The following is a 17,094-nucleotide window of genomic DNA, read 5'->3' as shown; positions in this document are numbered from 1 at the left end:
TCTTGTTTATAAGTCTCATTGAACATTTTAAAAGAAGGAAATCTTACCCTTTATGACAGCATGGATGGACCTGGAGAGTATTATGCTAAGTGAAATAAGCCAGTCAGAGAAAGACAAGTACCACACGATCTCACTCATATGTGGAATCTAATGAACAAAATAAACTGATGAACAAAATAGGAACAGAGACATGGATACAAGGAACAGACCAACAGAGGTCAGAGAAGATGGGGAGGGGAGGACTAGATGAAAGAAGGTGCAGGGATTAACCAAAGAACATGTATCATAGCCCATAGACACACACAACAGTGTGGTGACTGACAGAAGGTAGGGGGCCTGGGTGGAGGTGGGCAAAGGGGGTAAAAAATGGGGACATCTGTGACAGTGTCAACAATAAAAATAAAGAAAAAAATTATCATGCGCTTATATGCCACCTTTGATCCATCCAGATCCTTTCAAATATAGTTACTGCCACATGCTGACTAAAGATTGCCAACCATATATAATAAACTTTTAAACAAATATCAAGCATGTTATGGAGAAAAGTAGTTGGACCCAAACAGAGGGTGATCCAGATTGCCTGGTGGAGACTGTCAATTACGACGGTGATACCATATCCTGGAAATACCGCCTAAAATGTGACTTTGGGAAGGTCCTAAGATAACGATGAAATACTAGACTATAGCCCTTCCCTCTCAGTCTGCAGTCAAGGATTTACCACTTGAGGTGGACCTGCACGAAGACTTCTCAAATTCAGTTCCTTCTCTCCCCCTTGTCACAGTGAGATCTTCATCACTTCTTCCCAGCAACATTATAATAATGTATTCCCTGATCGCCCATCCCCTGACCTGAAAACATTTAATGAATTTCTGCAGTGTTTGGTGTGGGATATACCACGGTCCCTCCTACTCCTATTATCCTAGGACCTTTCTGACACAGCACTGCTAAAACATTAGGCTCACCTGCCATTCATCAGGCAGGTCTAAGGTAGCATGAATTAGCCGTTTTAATCCTCGAAATGCCCCTCTGAGTAGGTGCTGCCATATTCCATATTATAAATAAAGGAACTAAGGCGTACATGACCAAGTCACACAAAACACAGTCTCATTTTTTGGTATCTTACATTGTAATGAAGACATACGTAAAAAATCATTTCTCACAGTAAAGAAAGTACTGAACTTGCCTGCAGAGATCAGGGAAGTGCTTACCTGGTGAAAGGGACTCTGTGTTGTCTTGAACAGTGCGCCATAGTTCCTCGGGCAGACTCTCGGACAGGCAAGGGCATTCATGTGAGGAAGTGAGTAGTTTGGCCGGACTGGATCTCAGGGTATGTGTGGAGAGAAAGGACTTGGGGCAGAAGTTGAGACTGGATCCTTAATTGTGCATATTTGAGCCACATGGAAGTTTTAAGGTGTTTTATTTGAAAGTAATTTTGGACTTAAAAAAATGCAAAAATAAAAATAGTACAGCCTTTACCCAGATTTACCTACTGGTAATATTTTACCCTGTTTGACTTTATATTGCTTGCTCTCGCTGTCGTCTATCATCTAACTATCTACACACACACACACACACACAGTGGAGGGAGAAAACTGCATTTTGACAGAGATAAGCAGGCTGCGGGTGACCAATTGGGAAATCTAACTCATACTTTGAAACAAACAGAATTACTTGCTGAAGGTACCAGAAGGTCGCAGCAACACTTAAGTTTTGTATTGTGGGAATTTAACAGAGGTTCTCAGCTTTCATATTAATTTGAACAGACTACTTGTAAAATAAAAAAAAAAAATGAGAACAGCAATAGTTAATCAAGTAATAATAATTAATCAAGTAATAATAATTAATCAAGCAGCATCATTTCTCAATGAACCCTATATTTTTGTTGGTAAAATAAAGGGTCTTTGGAAAACCAGACAAGACATACTCTCCATGGTGCTGAAAATTGAACTATGTTAAGTTTTGGTTTTGTTATCTCCCTCTTTTCTAATGTTCAAAATTTGCAAACGTCAATGAACAAGTAGCTAATGCGCCCAAGAGCTTGGGTTGGGTGAGGGAAAGGCAAGAAAACGGAAGCCACTTGTGTCCCCATTTGGCCGGGCTTTGTCCTTTTGGAACATTTTTTCATATAAACAGGTTAACACATTTTTAAATGCCTGAATCTGTGATCTATCACAAGTGCAGACAACATAAGGTCTATGTCTGTAGCGCTGAGCAGAAAATCGAAGTCGCCTTTTCCACGCTGAGAATTTAATAGCAGGCAGGGAGGGCCGGCCCTGGGCGCGCCAGGAGGCGCCGGCCTGTGAAACGGAATCGAGAATGACCCACGTATGGATTTAGGATTTTATGGCTTTGGGAAGGCAAGCAGACTATTTTAACTGCACTTCTGTCAGACTTTCCTCTTAAACAGCATTCCCACTGGAAACTTTAAAAAACAGCACAACTGGAAACTTGAAAAACAGCTACAGCATTCACTTCGCTCAACAGCTGCAGGTATTGGAGCCCCAGCTTCTGCGGCGGCCGCGGCCTCTTGAGCGACGACAAAGTGATCAGAGGAACAGAGCGTGCTGACTGCGGCGAAGGGCTCTGTAATCACACCCCGGGATTGCCATTTGGCTGCCGGCGCGGCCCCCGCAGGCACAGGTGCCCTCAACGCTCCCGCACCCAATCAAACCCGCAAAGGCCTTTCATGCCATGGCCCGCACCCAATCAAACCCGCAAAGGCCTTTCGTGGCTTTTCTTGGAAAAGACTAGCGCAACTTCATTCCTTCCCTTCTTTGGCTCACTGTTCCTTCCCCCTTGTTCTGATACATAAACATTCTCTTTTTAGCGAAGGTCCCCGTGCGATTTTATGAGGAGCTGTTGCAATCGGTGAGCGTGAGGCCGTGTGGCAGGAGGGAGGATGTTTGCACTCCTGCCGAGTGGCTCCCCGGGCTCTGTGAAAAATTGGTAATAATTGTCCCTCCTTCTCTTGTGCAAAACGTAGGGAGCAAGGGTTCCAGAGAGAGAGTTTAAGTACCTGCAGCTGTTGAGATCAATGCAGCAAAGGGGCGCAAAACAATCCTCAGCAAGTCAAAATCAGCACCGTCCGCGCCCGCTTCTTGCTGCTCAAAGATCATCTTGTGTCTTTACAACCCTCGTTTTATAAAGGACTTGTATCCACAAGAAAACTATTGATTGTTGACCAAAACAAAAAATAAGCTTGTCTGGTAGCAAAGGTGCACTTTTTCTCTCCTGAACCGCCAGCCTAGCTAATTATTTCTTGAAGGCGTGCCCTGAAAGAAACACTGACTACAGAGGAGCGCCTTCGTCCATCACGGTCAGAGATGCTTGTGTCCCCAAATCACAGTTTCCCACGTAAGGCTTAGAGCCGTTGGCAGCCGTGACGGGGACAGGCAAAGCAGCAGCATGGAGAGAGGAGAGGATTCAAACGCTCAAAATGGGTTATTAAAGGAGAGAAAGAACTTGAAACATGAATGTATTTTATCAGTAAAGATACATTTGAATATCCAGTGTCTAAATGACCATATAGTTTTTTCTAAAATGTAAGGGCATTGAGGAATCTCTTTTGTGGTCTCTCTTCTACCTGCTCTTGGGAGGCCCCGAGAGATGAAACATGGTAGGATTCTGAGGTCTTTAGCATAATAGGAATATTCTGCTAAATGTTTTCTATAACTCTTTACAAATTTTCACACAGAATGCTGCAAATGAAATTTATATGGAATAATTTAATTTGACTGTAACATTTATTTTAATCTCTGCATTCAAGAGGATTTGCATAGAAATTCTTTTTTAAAAAATGTTTCCTAATTAAATTGAACACATAATGTCATATCATTTGCCAGGTTTGATATACTTCTACTCTCGTAATTAAAATATATAGGGAGCTGCAGGGGAAAAATGGGGTGGTTGCAGTTAAAATGTAACAGTTTTTAGAGATTTTTAAAACCAGGAGGCATAAGTATTTAATGTAAATTAGGCTCATACTCTATTCATTGTATCAGAATAAGATGAAGCATAACTGACTTCACTTTTCCAACGCTGGGAAGCTCCAGAGCAAAAAAACCACCTTGTGCAAAAAATCACCTTGTGCTAAATCTATCATTACCTGCCGTGTGGTACTGCGGGAAGTCCTGTGTGCCTCAGAAGCAACGCACTAACTCCAGTGCCTGGTTGTGTTGAAGTCTGTGGATGTGTGGGGCCCAGGGACTTCTGGATGCAAGCAGATGGCACTATGTAGACTGACTCCTCAGGGAATGGGCCCTGCCTTAGTCTGTCTGCGAGTTGCTATGCTAGTCTCTCTGGAAGACGGGCTCACAGTGATATTCTCAAAAGCACCTGAAGCAGCAGGTTCTTGGGTTACTGTACCCACACTAACCACGTCCATATGATGAAGTTGGTTTTAACCCATGATGGTTCTTATTGACCCACTGATAAATAATTCCAGATTATGCAGCATCTCTTTTTCTCAGTCTGAAACTTAGAGCCGATAGCCAATCATGAGTCACTGGTCCTTGCACAGGTATGTGGAAGGTGCAGCCAGATCTCCTTAATGGATTTTTGTATTCCGGGAACATAATTATGGTAGACATTCAAATCTAATGGAGCCACAAAATGTTGACTCTAAAAACTGATTGTGGGGAGAAGTGCTTCATCGGAATGATTATGTTCCTGTCCGTTTTAGTTGCAAGCTTCTATCTCCTCTCTTGATCACAGGGATCTCGGCCCAGTTTACACCCGGCCTCCAGGTGTAACTTTGTGCACTCAGGAGGCTGGAGCAATTTGTAGAGGAAACACTGACAAACACTAACTTTCCCAAATCTTAAATCTTTTCTCCCCAAGACTGTCATAGATGAATAGAACCATATGTTAGCTGTTGTTCTAGCAACCTTATGAGCGTTTGTGTACATCTCCTTGTCAGTGAGATTCAATAAGCACGAGCTTATCAGCCTCTGGAAGTTATTTTACCCATGCCTTCATTTATTCTTTCTCCATTTTAGTTTTTTCATGGCCATGTGCTATTCCTTTTGCTTCTTTTTAATTTCTTATTATAGGATATTTCACACAGAATATTCATGTAACGCTATTTTTGACAGAAAGTAGACAATTTAAGAGTATGTAGGTTTTTTGTATATAGCATCTCTGCATCACTTTTCTTTAACCCTTTTATGCCTTAAATTTATTCACTAATTTCACAAATACTTATTGAGTAACTACTTTAAATACCATAGAGCAGTTTTATACTCATGAAACTTATAATTTAGTGGGGAATGCTGAGAGTTGTGTGTGTTTTTTTAAATTATGATAATAGATCTTGATTAATGTTGTAGTAAAGACAGTTTCGGAGCTATAGGAACAATGCCTGGGGCGGATCAGGGCAGGCTTCCGCCAGGAAGTGACATCTAAGCTGAAACCTGAGGGATAAGTAAAAATTTCCCAGATGAAAAAATTGTGGTGTGTTCTGCAGCGTGTACACAGTGGAAACAATAGGCATGAAGACCCCGAGGCAAGGAAAACAGACCGTATTTGAAGAACTGAAGGAAGCTGCGTGTGACTGGAGCATCAGGCCTGCAGGGCTGATGGGAGGCGAGGGAAACAGCGCTAAATCGCAGGCGCCTTGTAAGCAGTGCTGAGGAGGGCGAACACTGTTTTAAGGATACAAGGAAGTCGAAGTGTTTTAAGGTAGGATGTGATATCAATCCATTTGCATTTGGGGAAAACTTACTTTGACTGTAGAATGGAGAATGGATGAAATAAACCAGGATTGGAGGCAGAAAGGCTACTTAGGAAATATTACAATATTACAGTGATCCAGGAGAGAGAGAGATGGGGGGGAAGAGGGAGGGAGAGAGAAGAAGAAAAGAGAAGTAGAGAGAGAATCAGAGAGAGAATCAGAGAGAGAATCAGAGAGAGAGAATCGCATGGTGTGTTTGGATGAGTGAGGGGTGGTCGGATTCAGAGCTCCATGCCCCAGCAGCCTGGGCAAACAGGTGAGACATCACCTGATGTTTCTTGGTGCTAAGTAACCCAGGAATTAGAGCAGGTTTGTGATTGAACATGGTAAGTTTTGTTTTAGGCGTACGAGTTTCAGGTGTCCGTGAGAGGCAGAACAGAAATGGTATCGAGCTAGTGGAGCCAGTCTTCTTGGGTTTGAATCCAGGCTCTGACACTCAGCAGCTGTGTGATTTTGAATAGGTTATTTAAATTTGTCATACCTCCGTTTCCTCTGTAAAATGAAAATAATAATACCTACTTTGGGGTTGCTGTGAAGGTTGGACAGAAAATGTAAATTAGGCCCCTGGAATAGTGCTGGGTACAGAGTAAGTGCTAAGCGTTAGCCATTGCTGCTGTTGTATTGTTATGAAACATCCAAATAGAGATGTCTAGAAGGCAGTTGTATATTCATTTTCAAAGATCAGAAAAGGATCAGTTATCATGAAGTGCATATCTTACTGAATATCTACTATGCTCTGGGGGAAAAAATGAGCCCTAAAAAGGGACATTCTAATAGTCATTTTTGACCTCTTAGCAATGTAAAAGTGAAATTGATACACCATTAAAATGTTTAAAAACCCCTGAATAAAATATATTCTAGGAAGACAAAATTGCAAATTGTTATTTCTCTTGGTTGATATATTAAAAAATGTATTTCAGCACCATGCTTTAGTACTTGGACTATGATAGCAAGTTTTAATGTTCTGTAAGATAAGATTAACCTAATTTAAAATAACTTTGATATGTCCATCAGAAATAGTATAATTATATTGGAAAAAACTATAAAATTACAAGGAGTAATTTCATTGCACGAATTTGAATTTCTGGAATGGACTCAGTGACAGCCTGGCAGACAGTTTCTCTGCATGATGGGGTTGGATATTATATTTCTTCAAGCCATGACATGCTATGATTTTCTGGGCAGTATGGTTGCTTTGATTTGAAGGTTTTGATTATGGTAGAGGTGGTCCCAAATGAGCCCAAATGTAATTTAGATTTTTATGGGAAGGAGTGATGGCACATTGTAGTTGGTGGTCAGACAGTATTTATTGGCATGAGTTGACTAGCAGGGCCGCTATTGCTTTAGGCTGGTGAGTAATAGTAATGTTATTAATGACAGCGATCCCATTCTGAGCTCTTACTCTGTGTCCTGTGCTATGCTAGCATTTAAGTTATGGGATCTCACTTGAATGCTCACAGCATTCCTAATTTACACATGTGGAGAGGGAACGTGACTGCCCAGGGTCATACAGAGAGATAAAGGGAGGGCGTGTAAGAGAAAAGGGGAGTCTTGGAGGAGATGAAGCTGTAGAGGAGACAGTGAACCAGAGCAAGGGGGGTCAGAGGAGTTGGGAGAGGAGGGAAGGAGGGATGGACAAACAGGGAAAGGAAGAGCTGGATGCTGCCCGAATACCTTTTTGGTCCCGAGAACTGATTTTTGGATCCTCAGTGAAAACATGAGTTAGTCATAAGCTCTGAGAGCTGGTGGCGTTCAGTGGGCTCAGACAATCATGAAGCCTCCCCGGACAGCAGCCAGCTTGAATGGGCTCATTCCTGAGTACGCTGGAGAGGCACTGTTAGGGGCCATTTACAGGGAACAGTCGGTGCTTATTTGCTGGATCCCGATAGGTAAGTAAAATCTGCTTATAATTGTGAAATGACTTTTTAGGGCCTGGGGACTTTAGGATTATGTGATGATAGAAGCAGAATGCCAGGGAGAGCCAGATATCCTACTCTGTGAAGTTATCTATTGCTGCATAAGAAACTACCCCAAGCCCTGGCCAGTAGCTCAGTTGGTTAGAAAGTCATCTCGATAGGCCAAGGTTGTGGGTTTGATCCTCTGTCAGGACACACACAAGAATCAACCAATGAATGCACAAATAAGTGGGACAACAAATCAATGTTTCTCTCTCTCTCTCTCTCTCAAGTCAATAAATAAGTTAAAAACAACAGCAACAACAAACTACCCCCAAAATTTAGTGGCTTAAAACTACATTATTGTAGTCCATAATTGTGTAGGTTAAAAATTGGAACCAGACTTGGCGGTATAACTCTCCTGCTTTTGTGACATTGGTTAAGGTCGTTTTGTGTACTCAGCTGGTAGTTGGGCTGGTTTTGAAGGACCAGATGGCTTCACTCCCATGTGTAGTGGGAAGGATGAGTGGAAGAATGAACCCAGCTGAGACTGTTGACCAGAGTGTCTACATTTAGCCTCTCCAATATGGTGGCCTCAGTGCTATTAAACTTCTTAAATGGCAGGTGGCTTCCTCCAGGGTAAGCGTTTTGAAAGACCTAAGTGGAAGCTGCAAGTCTTATGGCCTATCCTTGGGATTCCCAGAAGGTCACTTCCTCTGCATTGACATTGGTCAAACACATCAATAAAGCCAGCTCAGATTCAATGAGAGAAGAATTAAACTCCCCTTCTCAATCAGGAGTAACAAAGAATTTGCAGCCTTATTTAATTAATCATGCCCCCCTAACTTTAATTAGATAATTTGTAAATCATTTCAATTAATCCAAAAGTCTGAAGATTTCCGTGCACAGTAACCATCACAGCCGTAAACGCCATTCACAGTGCAATTCTCGTCAGCGGAGTGTGAACAAGTTTCTTATGTGAAGACATACCTATGTCTCCCACAGCACAAAAATGATATTTTACTGTTGAAGTCTAGGCGGTACTTTAAAGATCTGTAATAATAGTAATTTTGACTGATTCAAGAGCAAAAAAATCTTTGCTAGGAAGACCTATCTGGATTAGGTTTAGAAAAGAGACAGGAAGCTCTGAAGCAGCTGCTTCGCTAGAACTAGGAGCAGGCTGTGCACATTTGGCAGCAACTGTTACTTTGGAAATAATCTACCAAAGAGGCCCCTGCATATAATATTACGCATATAGGACTTTACGTGTTGATCACAGTGCTTTGCAACAGTAAGCATGTGACAGACTTTAAAGAAACAAGTGCACATGCACGTGGGCATCCTTTCCCACCCTCTAGGCAAGTGAGAGCACTGGAGCATAGTGATTAAAACCAGGGTTTCCTGGGCTTGAAGTCTGTCTCCACAGTGACCTGCTGCATGACTCTGGACAAGCTATCTAAACTCCTGGTGCTTCAGTTTCCTCACTGGTAAAGAGGAGGCAGTGATCGTACCTTGTTTATGAATTGTAGTACAGGTAAATAAAATAATCCATGTAGATTGCCATAGAAAAGTACCTGGCACATAGCAAAAATTCGATAAATGTTAGTTCTTATAATTACTTTTTAAGAATAAAATGGCTGGTTTCTGGGGACAGCTTAATCCTCTGTGGATAGAAAGGTCATCAAATCCATGATGTCCTTGTTAATGAATTTTCAAGGGATGAAGTTCTCACTCTACAACAGTTGACCCACTATGGAATCTGAAAAAATCAGAATGAATTTTGAAATCTCTTGCCCTGTTTGCACTCTCAAGCACAGAGTTTCCAAAAAATAAAAAAAATTCATCAATGTAGAGACAGATATCCAGCTGTTCATAGATAAGGAAATACTTCTTTTAACAGATAATACAGGTAGAAGGCCCCTAAGGTACAGAAAATGCCAATTATATAAAGACACATCTAAGAAGTTAGTTCTTAACTAATAGTTTCCCAAAATATAGGAACTAAGCTGAAATCAATGGGTGTATTTGATATACCACTACAAAGCAATGTTATACCAAATCTACTTAACTGAAAATAAAATGATATTTTAAAAAATTAACTGTTGGAAAAAATAGCCTCAACAAATTTAACTCACTAGCTACAACCAAGAAAAATCCTATTAACCATAATTGGTGGGTTCTTCTTTTTTTAAGAATCCATAATTAAATTTTATTGTCTTGTAAGTGATTTGGATTAATTGCATCCATAATAGACTGGTGCTCATTCTCCACTTTAAGGGGGGAAATGGCAGTTTCATAGAATGCAGTCATTTATTGCAATCCTCAAGCATTTTGTTTCCTGCCAAGGCAAATCTGCTGTAAAGCTCCAGTTCCTCTTAGGATTTACTGAAAAGTGACAGGTGTTGATACACTGGTATCTTTCTCAACAGATCCGAATGAGCTAAACAAAATGACTTCTCTACCCATTTAGGCAGAAAAATAAATGGGGACACCAGCTAATGAGGGAATGTAAAGTTAGCTGGACTCAAAGCTTTCCAAGCTGTTGGCAGCTGGAATCAAAAAAGGACTCATGCCGACAGTTGCTCATGTTTATTGCTGAACATGAAATTAGAAAGATGCTTCATCTTCCCCACAGGTGCAAGAACATATAGTTATTAATTACAGCAAAACACATTTATTGACAACCCCAAGCCTACAAAATCTCACACTCAGCAAATGGCTTTCAAAGTTCACCCAAAAAAACACTTTAGAATCAATACAAAAGCATCACATAGTTGATGAATCTCTGTCTAGTAAAATTCTGTATCCTGAAAGCAGGGCATAGACTGTCTCTTAATATTTATGGAGTTGAACAGCATCAATACTTTCTTTGTTCTTGTAGTAAACCTATTAGACAACAAATTCCCTAATTTCCAGTTGCTTTTATAGGTATGATTCCAGGATATTAGGAAGACTGAACTGATTTGTTTTTCAGAGGTTTTAAGATCAATATTACCCCTTCATTGAGCGGTTTGTTTGTTCACTACTTTAATAAAGGTCTATGGAATCCTATTATGTGCCAGGTACTATTCTAGGTGCTTTGGAGAACATATATACATACATAGGGACTTAAAAATCTTGTGGAATCTATATTATGAAACAACTAAAGTATAATAAAGCATATGATTGAATGCTGAATTGTAAGCAGTAGACTTTAAGAGCTACTTTAGTTCTAAGGAGGGTAGACACTTAAAGGATTTTCAGGGAAGGGGATCCTGAACTAAGCTGTCTACAGACACTGAATGACATGCATATTTTATATATTTGTTCTTTTTTATCCAACTCATTTCATTCTAAATAGGATTTGAGACAACTTGCAGAAATGCACACAGTGCAATATGTTAAGATAAAATAAAATAAAGAGATGGATAAAAATGATACTAGGCAATAATTCTAGGGGTGAGTTCAGGATTCCAAGTGTGCACCCTAAATTTCTGTCCGGCTTTTGGAGATGGGTCTCAGATTTGGTCCTGTGTTTTTTTGTTAGCCAAGGATAGAAATAAGATAGGAGAGATCTATGATCCCAGGTCAAAGCACACAATTGCTAGTTGATCTTGTATATAAATACACAAGATAAATGTCCCCTATAAATCCTTTAGAGGAATACTGAAAGATATAGTGAATTCAATCCTCAAAATTTTATTATAATGTAAAAGCTAGTTTTTATGGCTGCTTGTGCCTCAATGTACGCTACTACTCTGATACTCTAGCTTTATTTATTTATTTAAGAACTATTTAAAACATTTATTGAGCACTTAGTATATGCTGGACACTGTTCTAGGCATTCGAGATAGACTGGGGACATACCACTTGGAAAATAAGTGATAAACAAAAAATATCACAAAGTTCATTTTAATAGTGATAATTGTTATGAAAGTGACACAACAGGAATTAGTGATGGAGAGAAACTAAGAGACCGAGGAAGGCCTCTTTGAAAGATGATAACTGAGGTATGTTTAAATGATTAGCAGGGCACAGTCATGACAAGCTTAGGAGGAAAGCTATTACGAGGCACAGAGAACAACAGTCTTGGCGAGGGAAAAACAACCTTGGTGGGTTGGAGAGATAACAAGAACGCTGGCGTGGGTGGACCATAGTGAATGAGAGACGGAGGCGTGCTAATCTGTGGAAAGACATGTGGATTTTCTTCGAAGGGCAATGGGAAACAGGTTATATGATTGGGAATATCTAGAAAAATAGGCGATTGAAATCCTCTTGGAGCTTAATTTCTCATCCAACAATTGTAAAGAATGGAGTATCAGACAATTTGAAAATACCTTCTTTGGCACACCTTGTAAGTCAGAAATTCAGTTTAGGTCAGGGCTGTTCCTCACTTCTAATGGTTATCTGAATTTAGGTGGAATATTTGACAAGCCACATGATTCCAAAGCAATTTACTGTCAGGCCCATTCCAACAAACGAACAAAGGGGCACTCAAGTTTCCAAAATTATATGTCAGAGAACTGTATAACATGGTCATAATAATTTGAGTCTGAAAAATAAGTGAAAGCAGGTGCTCCCAATTGTTTGTGGTAGTCGTAAACACACCAATAAGGCAACAACGGAACGCCTGATATTAATCACAGACATTTTCTGGTATACCTCCAAGATAAACTGGTTACAAAAATATACCCCTAGGTAACTAAATGAATTGACCTATGATATAAAGTTGTTACCTATAAGCCAATTAAGCTTTGGAAGTCAGCCAAATGATTATTAAAGCTTTTGAGTAGGTGTTATTAAGCCATACTTTCTGACAGTAATTAGGTGACAGGATCGGTTATCCACTGAGGCCGCTCTTAGCTGATGACAGTAAACCCCATGATCAGCATATTCAGGGATCCTTCCTTACACCCCCACCCTGCCCTTTTTTGGTCTTCTCCTTAGGATAGAAAGAGAAAACTGATTTTTCTCACCAGTCAAGTCAGCCAATAAACAAGAAGTGCTTCCTGTAACCTGAGTTCTTGGGCCTTCTTGATAGAAAGGGCTGCCTTGGGAGCAAGAGAAAATTATTCTAGGCTAGCTAAATGTTTTCAGCAAATAAGCAGATTCAAGCTATCGACAGCCTCACCAAGCCAGCTGAGAGGACGGTAAGGCCAGGCAACAATACAACTTTAGATTATATCACAAGAACGATGGGAGGGTATCATGATTTTTAAAAATTGATTGATTTACGGTCAGTAATTTATGCACATGGTGCAAAATTCAAAATGTAAACAGAGCATATGATGAAAAAGTATGTCACCCTCCCAAAACTGTCACTTCTCCAGATCAGCTATTCTTAAGAAAATATTCAGAGATACACAAACATGCCACAACACACTTTTTAAAATACCAGTTAAAACATACTGTCCTTCTCCTTGCTTTTTTTCACTTAAGAATATATTTTATTTTTGCCGCATCTACTGCGAGGATGAAGAGCATTCTCAGCAATCAGACTGTTGACAACCCAGAAAATGTCGAGCTGGCTCTCAGGGGATGCACGGTTATTGTGAAGTGCACCAGAGGCATCCTGCAGGGGGACTTCAGTCACATCCATGTAGAACTCAGTCTCCTTGAAAAAAAAAGAAGCGGCTCCCGTTGACAAATGCTGGGGAAATAGAAAGGAACTGGCCACCGTTCGCACTATCTGCAGCCGTGTGCAGAACATGATCAAGGGTGTGACCCTGGGCTTCCCTTACGAGACGAGGCCTGTGGACGCTCACCTTCCCACCGACATCGTCACTCAGGAGAATGGTTCTCTTGTTGGAATCAGAAATTTCTTAGGTGAAAAATGTATCCTCAGGGTTCGAATGAGGTCAGGTGTTGCTTGTTCGGTATCTCAAGCCCAGAAAGATGAGTTGATTCTTAAAGGAAACAACATTGAAATTGTGTTAAATTTAGCTGCTTCGATTCAGCAAGCCACAACAGTTAAAAACAAGGATATCAGAGAATTTTTGGATGGTATCTATGTTTCTGAAAAAGGAACAGTTCAGGGGCTGATGAGTCAGATCTAAGTTGTCCAGCTGCAGAAACAGCAAGATGCCTAATGATTCCACAGACTTATTTGAGATACTTTAAAGATACAATAAAAGCCATGTATTAAAAAAAAGAATGTATTTTAGATATTTGTTCCATATCCATACGTTGAGAGTTACCCCATTCTTTTTAATGATTTCATAAAATACTAAACAAGCTATATTATGTTTAACAATTTTTTATTAATGAACTTATAGGTTATTTTTAATAGTTTACTATTACAAACAGTATGGTAATGATATCCTTGTACATGTGTGGGTATAGGATGTGTCTATAGTGAATGTGAATTTTTATTTTTGATAGATATAAACAAATTTCTCTCTGTAACAGATTTTATTTGCATCAGTTAGCCTTTGCTGTGTAACAAACCATCCTTCATATCAATGGGTAAAAGAATGGTCATTTATTAATTAAAGATTCTGTAGGTTGACATTTGGGACAATTGGGATTGATTATGTAGTCATTTGCCTCAGTTTACACTTCAAATTCAGTGTAAATGCTTTTTATTGGCAGATGAAATTATTTTATTTCACAGTTGTCTTTATTTTTTAATTTTTACTTTTTTAAAATTTATCTTTATTGTTGAAAGTATTACAGGTGTCCCATTTTTCCCCCAATTGACCCCCTCCACCTCACTCCCACCCCCTCCCCAGGCCTTCACCCGGTATTGACTGTGTCCATGGGTTATGCTTATATGCATATAACTTCTTTGGTTAATCTCTTCCCACCCCCCACCCCCTTCCCTCTTTCCTCTGAAATATGATCGCCTGCTGCCTGTGTCAATGTCTCTGGATCTATTTAGCTTGTCAGATTGTTTTGTCCATTAGCTTCTTCTTAAAGAAGACCCTTCAACTTTTCCTGTAGTGCTGGTCTTGTGGTGATGAACTCCTTTAGCTTTTCTTTGTGTGAGAAGCTCTTTATCTGACTTTCAGTTCTAAATGATAGCTTTGCTGGGTAGAGCAATCTTGGTTGTAGTTCCATGTTTTTCATCACTTTGAATATTTCTTGCCATTCCCTGCTGGCCTGCAAAGTTTCTGCTGAGAAATCATCTGACAGTCGTATGGGGGCTCCCTTGTAGGTAACTAACTGCTTTTCTCTTGCTGCTTTTAAGATTCTCTCTTTGTCTTTAACCTTTGGCATTTTAATTATGATGTGTCTTGCTGTGGGCCTCTTTGGGTTCCTCTTGTTTGGGACCCTCTGTGCTTCCTGGACTTGTAAGTCTATTTCTTTCCCCAGGTAGGGGAAGTTTTCTGTAATTATTTTTTCAAATAGGTTTTCAATTTCTTGCTCTCTTTCTTTTCCTTCTGGCATCCCAATAATATAAATGTTGGGCCTTTTGAAATTGTCCCAGAGGCTCTTTATACTATCTTCATATTCTATATTCTTTTTGCTCTTCTGATTGGATGATTTTTTTCCCCCCTCATGTTCCAAATTGCTGATTTGATTCTCAGCATCCTCTACTCTACTGTTGATTCCCTGTAAATTATTCTTCATTTCAGTTCCTGTAGCCTTCACTTCAAATTAGTACTTTATTATGTCATTGATTTTCTCAGTTGTTTTTGTAATACTCTTACTAATCTGCTTGAGCATCCTGAACTCTGTTAGTTTGCTTGGATCTATTTCATTTAGTTCCTCTTCTAGAGATTTCTTCTGTTCTTTCCTTATGTTTCTTTGCCTCCACATTTTGGCTGCTTCCAGGTGCTTGTTTCTATGTATTAGGTAGAGCTGCTATGTCTCCTGGAATTGGTAGAGTGGCTTTGTGTAGTAGGTGTCCTGTAGGGTCCAGTGGCTCAGCCTCCCCAGTCACCTGGGCTGGGCCTTTTAGGTGCTCCCCTGTGTGGGCTGTGTGCACTGTCCTGTTGTACTTGAGCCTTGGTTGCTGTTGGCTCCCTGGGAGGAATTGACCCCCAGGCCAATTGGCTGTGAGGACCAGCTGCAACTACAGCCAGAGAGATGCTGTGGTGGAGACACCTCTATGGAGCAGGATTTACTTCAGTGGAGCTTTGGTGTTCACCAAGTGCGCCCCTTGAGTGTGTCACTTGTGGATGTGGTAGGGTTGTAATCCAGCGTGGTCGAGTCTGACCACCAGGTGCACTGTCTCTGGGGCCTCCCGGGAGGTGCAAAGTCAGCCTCTGCCAGTGCCTTGCCCAGGGCCACCCAGCATGAGCTACACAGCAAACCGTATGTGGCTGCTACTCGTGCTGGGCTTGGCGTTGTCCAGGAGAGGCCAAGCTGTGAGCCAATGCAGCTGCCGCTAGTGCCAGGCCTGGGGCCGCTTATCAAGCCATATGGGGCCCGCTGCTGCTTGTTTGAGAGATTTTAGGAAAGTCCTAAGCAGGAGGCTGGAGAGGCCACTTGCACAGGAAAGCCCCTGGAAACGGCCCGGATGAGCTGCAGGTGGGGAGGGGCGGGGCCTCCGGGAATCACGGGGCGGGGCCAAAGGTGTGAGTCAGGTGCTGGCGATTCAAACATGGCGCCTGCCTGCCGGCTGTGCGGGGAGGACTCGCCACAGGAACCGTGGCCTCTGCAGGCCCTTCTGCCTGGAGGAAGCTGCCCCTCCACCTCTCGCCCGGATCTCAGGCAGGTTAGTTCCTCCCTGAGTGTCCCGGGTCCTTTCAGGCCGCTGCCCGGCGCTGGGCTCAGAGGGAGCGTCCGAGTGAGTCCGTGCCGGGCCCTTTAGAGGAGCTGCTGGGGCTCCCGCAGCCTCCGCGACCCTCAGGGACAGTCCCCGCTGGTTTCACAGCCCGGAGTTGTGGAGACGAATCTTCCCAACCCTGGAGCCCTGGGCTGGGGGCCTGCTGTGGGGCTGGGACCCTCCCTCCTCCCCGAAACCTCCACCGCTGCCGAGATTCCCTCCCAGGTTTACCCCGTGGCACTGGGTGTGGGCCTGAGGCCGTGTCTCCGGGATCCAGCCCCAACCCGCCTGTGTCTCCGCCCCTCCTACTGGTCTCGGTGCTTCTCTAGTTCCCTGGTTGTGGCGCTTCTGTTCAGCCAGATTTCAGGAGACTCTCAGTGATGGTGGTTCTGTATTTTAGTTGTCATTTTGATGTGGTTGCGGGAGGTGGTCTTTGCAGCTGTTACCTCGCCGCCATCTTGTTTCCTCTCCTTTACTATATTTCTTTCACAGTTGTCTTTAAAACCACAAAGATACATGTTATTCCTATAAAAATATTAATATACAGATAATTATACTTTCTAGAAAATGATTATATAGATCCTCTCAAAGAAAAATGCATCCCATTATATGGTTTCAGTGAAATTGCTTGGAAAAAACTCAAATCTGAACTGATTCCTAAAACATACCATGCTACAACTGCATCTTTTGGTTCAAAGTATAAATTATTGTCATCAGTACGTGTTCCTGTATTCTTAGGCATTTGATAATACCCATATAGGCTGGGGGATTATCAC

The 17,094-nt window shown here is 41.5% G+C and overlaps 1 pseudogene across 1 annotated transcript; it reads left to right on the top strand.

The window, feature by feature from the left end:
• Nucleotides 1-13,078: 13,078 nt before the first annotated feature.
• LOC308559437 (large ribosomal subunit protein uL6 pseudogene) lies at nt 13,079-13,624 on the top strand (annotated as a pseudogene). Its single transcript has one exon. The product of its transcript is annotated as a large ribosomal subunit protein uL6 pseudogene (transcript).
• Nucleotides 13,625-17,094: the final 3,470 nt, after the last annotated feature.

The sequence above is a fragment of the Miniopterus schreibersii genome (assembly GCF_964146895.1).
Source record: "Miniopterus schreibersii genome assembly, chromosome: 7".
Classification (NCBI taxonomy): Eukaryota; Metazoa; Chordata; class Mammalia; order Chiroptera; family Miniopteridae; genus Miniopterus; species Miniopterus schreibersii.
This window is presented reverse-complemented; position numbering and strand designations above follow the sequence as displayed.